Genomic DNA, 11,591 nt, shown 5'->3' on the forward strand with positions numbered 1-11,591 from the left:
CAGGGCTTGTGACAGGACATGAAGGGTCAGTGCCTTAGCAAATGGCTGTTAAAATAGAATACAAGAAAATTGGTCTTTCAAAGTTGTTTTTTTATAAACAGAAAATGCTAAAAGTATATTTTCTTACTACAGAACTGATTTATTAAAAAAAACACACATGCAGGATATTGACTGAACTGCAGCTTTAAGGAATACCTGGAAGAAAAGGGTAACTGAACAGCTTGTCCACTAGGTGGCACCCTGACATAGTGCTTCCTCATGTAGGACATACCATTCTATTCCCTGTTACTTTGTTGCCACAGATATGAAGTTTGTACTTTCAGTTTATCACATGTGGTGAGTTTAACAAGACAGCTGGAGAAATAAGGCTGCAGTGAGTGGGGAGTTATAGGAGTTATCTGCAGCAATGTGTTAACACCTGTGACTGGGAAGACATTTTAGTGGCAGGAGAATTATAGGTTCAGTCCCACTGGGCTTTTGGGCCAACATTTCAATCCGCCTGGCATTCTGAAACATGGAAAACAGGGAATTTAAGTCGTTTTCAAAGTGACTTAAAAATGAGCTTCGGGGAGTTCCTGGGCTACCAAAACTTACAAACCAAATATGAATTAGTAGGGCTGAACGTCTTCAAGTACCTACAGATTCGGCACTTTGTCCAAACATTATCCCCAACATTGGAATTTCCCCCTCTCACAGGTTTTCAACGGCTCTGCAGAGAAACAGCCCACCAGAAAGGTCTAATAACGCAAATCTGTGTGGAACTAGAGAGGGCCACAGAAGCCCCCACACATGACTATATGCTGCATTGGGCAGCAGAATTGGACATAGTTATAGACCGAGAGGATTGGGAAAGTATTTGGGAAAATGCCTCAGGAACCTCTATATGTACCACAATCAAAGAAAATATATACAAAATTTTATTACGTTGGTACCTTACCCCAGTTAGAATAAATCAAATCTACCCTCTGGCCTCCGACTTGTGCTGGAGAGGCTGCGGTCAAAAGGGGGACATGGCCCATATTTGGTGGACATTTCCGGAAATTCAGAAATATTGGGAAACAACACAAAATTTAATAAGAGAAGTCACAGATCTCACAATACCCATTGACCCGCTGACCTACCTGCTGGCCAGACCTTTAGATACACTGGACCGACCAACAGGTAAATTAGTCTCCTTCATTCTTACGGCGGCTAGATGTGCGGTGGCAGCGGCCTGGAAGAAAGTGTCTCCCCCCTCTAAACAAACAATAACAAAAAGGGTACAGGAGGTCATGGAGATGGAGAGACTGTCCGCCTTCCTGAAGCGACCTACCACCTCCTTCAATAACACATGGGACCCATGGCTAACACATATGGCCCACCTACGCCGAGTTGCCTCATAACAGAAAAAAAAAAAAAAAAAAAGCCTCCATGACAAAACAGAGACCCATGCGGTGGACTAAGGGGTCAGGGGGATGTTGAGGTTTTCTCTCCCTCCCAAGATAACGTAAGAAAAACCTGTATTAGGCTCCATTACTGTAAAGCTGACGATAAATGTGAAATGTTGTATATGCCTAATAAAAAAATTTGAAACAAAAAAAAAATGAGTGGTACTGTGTCTGATTGAAAAAATATCTACATGTATTAAAGCAGAGGGACCGTGGACTATTTTAGTGATTTTTAAATAAAATATGTGCTGTAAAATAAATGATTAGCTTTTTTAAAAAAATATATATATTAAAAAATATTTTTTTAATGAAAAGGAGTGTCTGAATTTCTACTGCAATGTTGTTGACTGAGCCACCTGTGCTGAAGCAGGGACATCCTGCAAACCTGACCCGTTGGTGTCCCTTGAGGCATGGAGATGGCCTCTCCTGAGTCCTATTATATTGAGTGCGGCGAGTTCTTCCTCTTCGGTGACACCTTGACAGACACGCGTCAGCGTGCCGCACTGTTTCATTACTGCGGGTGTCGGTGAGATCTATTTATGAAAGTCTCCCTGCTAGAAAACGTGGCCCAAAAAATGTCAAACTCGAAACCACAGCGTTTGTTAAAACCGGTGGCTTCTTCTGCGCGGCATCAGCCCAAGTTTAGCAGCTGGAAGACTTTAGTAAATAAACTGCTGCAATAACTTTGCTTACAATTGCACTACCTTTGCTTTTGATACATAAACCCTACAGACCAGGAGCGGCCAACTCCAGTCCTCAAGGGTCACCAAAAAGTCAGGTATTAGGGATATCTCTGCTTCAGCACAGGTGGCTCAGTCAACGACTGAACCACGGATTGAGCCACATGTGCTGAAGCATAGATATCCTGAATACCTGACCTGTTGGTGAACCTTGAGGACTGGAGTTGAGTACCCTTGCCGTAGAGTTTGCCATGCCCCATATAGGAGGCGTTGTAGGAAACCGCTGCTTGTTTTGCAGAAACTCATCACCTGTTCTTTTCCGTATCTCACCACCTTGTCCGTCCATGAATCTGCAGAATAATCTGTAATCTGCGAGACACGTCTCTCCCACTAGGACGTTTCTGAACTCTGCAAATTGATCTGAGAATAACGGAAATCCTCCCGTGGGGGAAGAATTAGGAGGTGCCCTGCCTCAAAAAAACGACGGAGGCTGGATCGGAAAGTAAAAATGTATTGAACCATCAGCAACATCCTGGAGCAAAGAGCAGTGGAAGAGTCTCTAACGTGTTTCGTGCAATAATGCGCTTTGTCAAAGCTCTTTATTTCTACTTCTTAATATATTTACATGGCCCACATATAGAGTCACATTTGTGGATCACAATTATGAAGTCTGAGCACTGATATTGGAACAGCTGTTCCCTGTAACGATGCGCTCACCACAAGCAAAGCGTGACCGCGAGGCCAAGGTGGGGATTTGATATAACACCAACCCACAGCCGTGTGGGCGCGTCTGGAGTGTAGATTGGTCAAGATAGCCGGGTCGGGGTAGGAGAGGTCTGGATGGTCAGTAATACTTGCCGAGGTCGGTGTTGGAGAGTAGCGGATTGTAGGAGGTACTTAGCCGTGGTCTGGATTGGGGAGAGGCGGATTGTCATGGAGCTTTGCCTAGGTCAGTATTGGAGAGGAGCGGATGGTCATACGTAGCCGAGGTCTGAAGAGCGGAGTCCGGAGGAAAAGCTAAGGTCAGGAGTAAGGACCTGGAAGCACGACAAGACTGTGGAGGCAGGACAGCAGTGAACACTTCACTCATTGGAAGGTTTATGCTCAGCCAATTTGCCAGTGGGGCAGCTGAGCATATAAAGGGAGATTGTCAAATGAGAGGAGAGCATACTCAGTAGTATAAGTCACACCTAGAACAAAGGCTTTCCTGTCCAAGCCAGACATTCAGACGCCAGTCTTGTGGGCGGGGGGGCTAGGGAAATAAGCCCCTGATTAGAATAATACCCACCCAGTGGGCATGTATTACGGTGCCCCTCAGGTGAGGTGGCAAGGAGAGATTGGGTGCAGGTAATTGTTCTCCAATGACCTGCACTCAATGATAAGGTATAGGACTGGAATTACATATAAACCAGTGTCAGTCCAATGCTGTGTTTTCGTGACTTACCAACTATTTGATGCCTGATGAATTGCTAATCCTGTTCCTGATTACTTCATCATCCCCATTCCTGAGTAAGTGTCTATATTTTGCCTGTTATTTGTATATCTTGTGTGTTCACCTTCTTTAAGGAATAAACTATATTTATTATATCTAAGTCGTGTTCAATTCAACCCAGATATTTTGGTGTGTATTATTATAACCTATCACTAGCTACTGTGACAGCCGTTCAAAGCCTTCTCCATACTTTTTACTTCCCATCATTCTGGTACAGGTTGATCTTAGTTTCATCTGTCCAAAGAATGCTGTTCCAGAACTGGGCTGGCTTTTTTAGATATTGTTTGGCAAAGTCTAATCTGGCCTTTCTATTCTTGAGTCTTATGAATGGTTTTCACCTTGTTGTGAACCCTCTGTATTCGCTCTCATGAAGTCTTCTCTTTATGGTAGACTTGGATAATGATATGCCTACCTCCTGAGAGTGTTCTTCACTTGGCTGGATGTTGTGAAGGGGTTTTTCTTTACCATGGAAAGGATCCTACGATCATCCACCACTGGTGTCTTCGGTGGACGTCCAGGCCTTTTTGTGTTGCAGAGCTCACCAGTGCGTTCTTTTTTTCTCAGAATGTACCAAACTGTTGATTTGGCCACTCCTAATGTTCCTGTTATCTCTCTGATGGATTTTTTTTTTTGCAGCCTAAGGATGACCTGTTTCACTTGCATTGAGAGCTCCTTTGACCGCATGTTGTGGGTTCACAGCAACAGCTTCCAAATGCGAATACCACACCTGGAATCAACTCCAGACCTTGTACCTGCTTAATGGATGATGAAATAACAAAGGAATAGCCCACACCTGTCCATGAAACAGCTTTTGAGTCAATTGTCCAATTACTTTTGGTCCCTTGAAAAAGAGGGGGCTACATATTAAAGAGATGTCATTCCTAAACCCTTCCTCCAATTTGGATGTGAATATGTGAGGATTCTGGAGCCACGCCGCTCTCGGCGTGCTCCTCACTTACCTGCAGCTCCATTTGGGTCTCCCGCGGCACACGTGGACTCCGGAGGCAAGCCGCCGTCAGCTTTTCCCTCTATGCGCGCGCGCGCACATCTTCCTTCCTCTTCTGCTCTCAGAGCAGGGCGTGGGTCCGCGCACGCAGCCGATGGTACTGCCTCACGGAGGCGCGTCCACACGGAGGCGCTCCCGCCTCTTAAAGGCACAGCGCCTCTTTTGATGGCTACCACCAAACTCAGCCAGGCTGCTGGGCTTTATGGCTCCTCCCCTGGGACTCCTTCTGGACCTATACCTGCTGTAACCTGGCCTTTCCACACACCCCTACCTTGCTGCGCTGCTATTGGTTCCTCTCTCCTATATATACCCTGCAGAGTCACTGACTCGTTGGCTGAGCATAGAACCAGTTGTTCTCACCATTCTCTGCCTCCTTAGTCTATTCCGCAGACTTCCTCGTGAACTGAACCGGCTTCCGCTACGTCTACCTGTACCTCTGGCATCCCGAACTCGGCTTACAGCTACACGACTCTCCGCACCTCTGGCATCCCGATCCTGGCTTACGGTAAACTACAACGTCCCTCTCTCTTACCCCGGACTTGGCTAACGGCCCCTCTACCTACCGTACCTCTCCTACCCCGATCCGGAATCCCAGACCACTCTTCAATCAAGACGTGCCCTCGTGGCTGTGGGTGGCGTTATTTCCTATCCCACCTCAGCACCGCGGTCCCGTCTCGTTTGTGGTGAGCACATCCTAACATTATGCTCAGCCCATCAAACATGGACCCCGCTGAGGTGGAGCGCACTTTAAACGCTCATACTGCTCTGTTTGCCAGACTAGAGACTTACCTAGACCAAGCAGATAAACGAACAGATACCTTGCAGCAAACCGTCCATACCCTTACTCTTCAAGTTCGTACCCTCTCTCAGCAACTGTCTCCCGTGGCAGCTCCTGTACCGGCTAGTCCTGCTCCGACACCTCCGTCTGCGTCTGCTCCGGAACCACGGATTCCGCCTCCCAGACACTATGCGGGGGATCCTCGAGAATGCCGGGGTTTCATTAACCAATGTCTCGTCCAATTTAACTTCTCTCCCTCTCGCTTTGTGTCTTCTGTCTCCAAGGTTGGTTACATCTACTCCCTTCTCACCGACCAGGCACTGGCGTGGGCCTCTCCCATTTGGGAACGACAGGGGGCAATCACACAGGACATCGATCTCTTCGTCGAGGAATTCCGAAGAGTCTTCGATACTCCCGCACGGAGGTTAACGGCATCTTCTGCTCTTCACCACATAATCCAGGGAGATCGTTCGGTTGCCGTGTATGCAGTGGAGTTCCGCACCCTTGCTGCTGAGACAGGTTGGAATGATGAGGCTCTATCTTCTGCATTCTGGCAAGGTCTGTCGGAGACCCTAAAGGATGAGCTTGCTGCACGAGATCGTCCCACTAACCTGGAGGAGTTGATCGCTCTCTCCATTCGTGTGGATCAGCGTCTGCTGGAGCGGAGATACGAGCGCTCCCATGTCCGTATACGGGTTTCAAGAACTCTTGCTCCCTCCTTCGTGGCTCCGCTACCTCCTTCCGGGGACATTCCAGAACCCATGCAGTTGGGAGGCAATAGGCTGTCTCCTGCTGAGAAACTGCGTCGGCGCAAGGCCGGCCTTTGCATGTACTGTGGCAATTCCGGTCACGCTGTACCCCAGTGTCCTCACGCACCGGGAAACGCCAGCTCCCAATGAGATCCCGGAGAGTTTCGTTGGGAATATTGACACTTTCTCCCATCGTCCAGAACATCCTTCCCACCAGGATAACCTTGCCCATTACACTGTCTGGAGAGGGGTTTCACACTCCGGCACAAGCGTTCATTGACTCTGGTTCTGCAGGTAATTTCATTGATGAGACTTTTGCTAGACTGAACAATATCCCTTTGGTCAACAGGAGGACGCCGGTAGGACTGGAGGCCATTGACGGTCGACCGCTTAAACCAGCTTTTATCACGCTACAGACGGTGCCTCTTCTTCTACAATTCGTCAACGTCCATACGGAGATCATTACCCTCGATGTAATCCACACTCCTTCTGCTGAGTTGATTTTGGGTCTTCCTTGGCTTCAACTTCATAATCCTCGCATCGACTGGACGGATCAGAAACCTATCCAGTGGGCTCCTTCTTGTGCCAAGACCTGTACCCAGATTTTCAAGAGAATTGGTGGTTTGTCTACCTTATCTGAGAAGATTAACTCCTTACCCTTTGAGTACTGGGAATTCCGTGATGTTTTCGACAAGGCACGTTCCGAGATTCTACCTCCACACCGTTCTTTTGATTGTCCTATCGACCTACTTCCGGGCGCACCTCTTCCCAGGGCAAGATCCTATCCTCTCTCTCTCCCAGAGACAAGGGCCATGAACACTTACATCGCTGAGAACTTAGAGAGGGGTTTCATCAGAAAATCGTCTTCCCCGGTCGGAGCAGGCTTCTTCTTTGTCAAAAAAAAGGACGGCTCTCTCCGCCCATGCATAGACTACCGGGGTTTGAACAATATCACTCGTAAAAATCGCTATCCTCTGCCTTTGATTCCGGAGCTCTTCGACCGTCTCCAGGGAGCAAATATCTTTTCTAAACTGGATCTAAGAGGTGCCTACAATTTAGTAAGGATACGAGAGGGGGACGAGTGGAAGACTGCTTTTAACACTCATGACGGCCACTATGAATATCTGGTTATGCCGTTCGGTTTGTGCAACGCACCAGCAGTTTTCCAGGATTTTGTCAACGAGATTTTTCGGGACATTCTGAACTCATTTCTTATTGTTTACTTGGATGACATCCTCATTTTTTCTAAATCCACTCAAGAACACATCAAACATGTTCAACAAGTACTGTTACGTCTTCAGGAGAACCATCTTTTTGCGAAGCTGGAGAAATGTCAGTTCCACCTCAAATCTGTTGCATTTTTGGGTTACGTCATCTCGGACTCTGGTTTTAACATGGATCCAGAGAAACTTAAGGCTATTCTGGACTGGCCTCGTCCGACTACTCTTAGAGCCGTGCAACGTTTTTTAGGTTTTGCAAACTATTATCGACGTTTCATCCGCAATTTTTCGTCCACCGTATCTCCCATAACTGCCCTCACCAAGAAGGGTGCTGATCCTTCATCTTGGTCGGAGTCCGCCATAAGGGCGTTTGATCTGCTTAAGAGGGCTTTTGTGTCTGCTCCCATCCTCACCCATCCAGATCCTAAACTCCCATTTACCTTGGAGGTGGATGCTTCGGACATTGGGGCTGGGGCTGTTCTGTCCCAGAGAACTTCTCCCTTAGCCAGACTGCATCCATGTGCGTTTTTCTCGAAGAAATTTTCGTCCGCTGAACGGAATTATGATGTCGGGAATAGGGAGCTTTTAGCGATCAAGTTGGCTTTAGAGGAGTGGAGACATTTCTTAGAGGGGACTGAGACACCCATTACCATTCTGACGGATCATAAGAATCTCCTCTACCTAGAAGGGGCACGGCGTTTGAACGCTCGACAAGCCCGCTGGGCTTTGCTTTTTTCACGATTTAACTTTCTCATTTCCTTCATTCCTGGCTCCAAGAATCTAAAAGCGGACGCCCTATCCCGACAGTTCCTGGCGGAGGACAGGTCTGAGGTGCAGCTGGAGTCTATTATTCCTTCTAGTTGTATCCTCTCCGCTAATTCGTTTGATATCATGGGCAAAATTCAATCCGAACAGTCACGGATTCCTGAGGGACTCAAGGTTCCGGAGGGAAGACTCTACACGGCACCTCAACACCGCAAGAAGGTTCTCGAGTGGTGTCATTCCTCTAAATCAGCAGGACACCCAGGGATACGGAAGACCAACGATCTGGTTCAACGTACCTTCTGGTGGCCTGAGAGGGCTAAAGATGTGGAGGAGTTTGTCAAGGCGTGTAATATTTGCGCTCGCAACAAGGTGCCTCGGGTCAGACCTGCTGGGCTTCTACTTCCGTTACCCATTCCAGACCGTCCCTGGAGCCATATTTCTATGGACTTTATTGTAGAGCTTCCAGAGTCCAAAGGAAAGAATACCATTCTGGTGGTCATCGATCGTTTTTCCAAACAGTCGCACCTTGTTCCTTTGAGGGGTCTACCAAATTCCCCCAGGCTGGCAGATGTCTTCATTCAGGAGATTTTTCGTCTTCACGGAGTACCTTCTACCATTGTCTCGGATCGTGGGTCTCAATTCGTGTCGAGGTTTTGGCGTGCCTTTTCCCAGAAGTTGGGGATTTCGCTTCAGTTCTCTTCTGGGTACCATCCACAGACCAATGGACAGACGGAGAGGGCCAACCAAAACCTAGAACAATACCTTCGATGTTTTATAACTGATACACAGGAGGACTGGGTGGATCTTCTTCCAAGGGCCGAGTTTGCTCTGAACTCTCTTCGCAATGATTCTACCCAAGAATCTCCATTTTTTATAAACTTTGGATTTCATCCGTCTCGGTCACCTTTCTCTTCTCTCTCCTCAGGGGTGCCAGCAGTGGACAAGCACGTCTCTCGCCTGAGGGTCTTATGGTCTAAGATTCAGGAGAATTTGAAGCTCGCTACAGGGAGACAGAAACTCCAGGCTGATCGACTTCGACGTCAAGTACCGGAGTTCGCCCCAGGAGACAGGGTATGGCTCTCGTCCAGGAATATCCGTTTGAAGGTTCCTACCATGAAGCTCGCTCCCAAGTTCCTCGGTCCCTTTACCATACTTAGGAGGATTAATCCTGTGGCTTACAAGCTATGTCTTCCACCTTCTATGAAGATACCTTCGGTCTTCCATGTGTCCTTACTGAAACCAGTGTTTCAAAGTCCTCGCTTTTCCAGAGAAACTTCTCCTCCACGTCCGATTATGATTCAAGGTCAACAGGAATACGAGGTGCAGTTTGTCCTGGATTCTAGAATTTCCAGAGGAGGAGTACAATACTTGGTTCACTGGAAGGGGTACGGACCAGAGGAGCGTTCATGGATTCCTCACCGGGATCTTCACGCACCTCGTCTTCTACAGGCTTTTCATCGCAAGAATCCTTCCAAGCCTTATCATGGTCGCCCGGAGGTCGCCCCTGAAGGGGGGGGTACTGTGAGGATTCTGGAGCCACGCCGCTCTCGGCGTGCTCCTCACTTACCTGCAGCTCCATTTGGGTCTCCCGCGGCACACGTGGACTCCGGAGGCAAGCCGCCGTCAGCTTTTCCCTCTATGCGCGCGCGCGCACATCTTCCTTCCTCTTCTGCTCTCAGAGCAGGGCGTGGGTCCGCGCACGCAGCCGATGGTACTGCCTCACGGAGGCGCGTCCACACGGAGGCGCTCCCGCCTCTTAAAGGCACAGCGCCTCTTTTGATGGCTACCACCAAACTCAGCCAGGCTGCTGGGCTTTATGGCTCCTCCCCTGGGACTCCTTCTGGACCTATACCTGCTGTAACCTGGCCTTTCCACACACCCCTACCTTGCTGCGCTGCTATTGGTTCCTCTCTCCTATATATACCCTGCAGAGTCACTGACTCGTTGGCTGAGCATAGAACCAGTTGTTCTCACCATTCTCTGCCTCCTTAGTCTATTCCGCAGACTTCCTCGTGAACTGAACCGGCTTCCGCTACGTCTACCTGTACCTCTGGCATCCCGAACTCGGCTTACAGCTACACGACTCTCCGTACCTCTGGCATCCCGATCCTGGCTTACGGTAAACTACAACGTCCCTCTCTCTTACCCCGGACTTGGCTAACGGCCCCTCTACCTACCGTACCTCTCCTACCCCGATCCGGAATCCCAGACCACTCTTCAATCAAGACGTGCCCTCGTGGCTGTGGGTGGCGTTATTTCCTATCCCACCTCAGCACCGCGGTCCCGTCTCGTTTGTGGTGAGCACATCCTAACAGAATACCCTCAAATTGAAGCTGATAGACTGCACTTTAAGCCCATATTCATTATTTAACTGTAACTTGAATTTCAAAACTTGTATCAGTGGCCAATTATTTCCGGACCTAACTGTACATCCTTGGGGCTACTACCCCCTTCACTCACCCCCGCTACCCACAATAAACAAAAATACACACAACAGCCCTACTTCCCACCTCCTAGGCCTCCAATAACCATAACAATATTTAACAATAAACACCAATACACAACCCACCCACCCCCTGTGCCTGCACATAAAACCATAATTTATTTTTTTAGACACAGGATTAATACCCCAGCCCGGCGGGGGTCCCCGGGTGGAACTTGCGGTTGTTCGTGGGCCCCACAGGGCACCCCTGGGGTGGTTCCCACAGTTGTCTGGGGGCCCTCAGGTGGTCCCCGTCGGTCTCTAGGTTGTCCCCGCGGGTGTCCGTGGGCCCCAACAGGGTCCACGTGTGGTCCACATGGGTGTTTGGGGGTCCCTGGATTGTCCACATGGGTGTTTGGGGGCCCTCAGGTGGTTCCCATGGCGGTCTGGGGTCCCAGGTCCTCCCTGCAGGTGTCCATGGGTCCTCAAGTGGTCCCCTTAAGTGTCCGCTGGTCCTCGGGTGGTCCCTGTGGGCGTCCGTGGGTCCTCGGGTGGTCCCCGCTGGCCTGTGGTACCATTCCTGTATTTAAAAAATAAATAAACATGGCCTAAATTTGAATAAATGCACCTCCCCCCTCCCCCCAAACACATACAGTTATGGGCAAAATAACTATTATCCAGATATGGATAATAGATTATTGCCCATTATTAAACACAACTTTAGCCAGGCAGCATAAATAAAGTAAATAAAAACCGTTCTCCTTACCCCTGCCAATGTGAAGGGCATCCTCGTCAGCATACTGCAGGGCCATGTCCTCTGTTGCCGGAAAGAATACATAAAAAATACAATCTAATGGCCCCTAACCCTTTAATCACCTTAGCGGTTATTAACCGCTATAATAATGAAGGGGTTAACCCACCCTGCCATGCTACCCACCGGAATGCCTATCCACCCACCCCGGACCCACTATACCCACTGATTGCCATAGTAGTACATCATACCCATATAATATGGGCATGATAGGCTACTATAGCAGTCAATGGTCACTCTA

This window comes from Ascaphus truei, chromosome 8 (assembly GCF_040206685.1).
Source record: "Ascaphus truei isolate aAscTru1 chromosome 8, aAscTru1.hap1, whole genome shotgun sequence".
In the NCBI taxonomy this organism is placed as follows: Eukaryota; Metazoa; Chordata; class Amphibia; order Anura; family Ascaphidae; genus Ascaphus; species Ascaphus truei.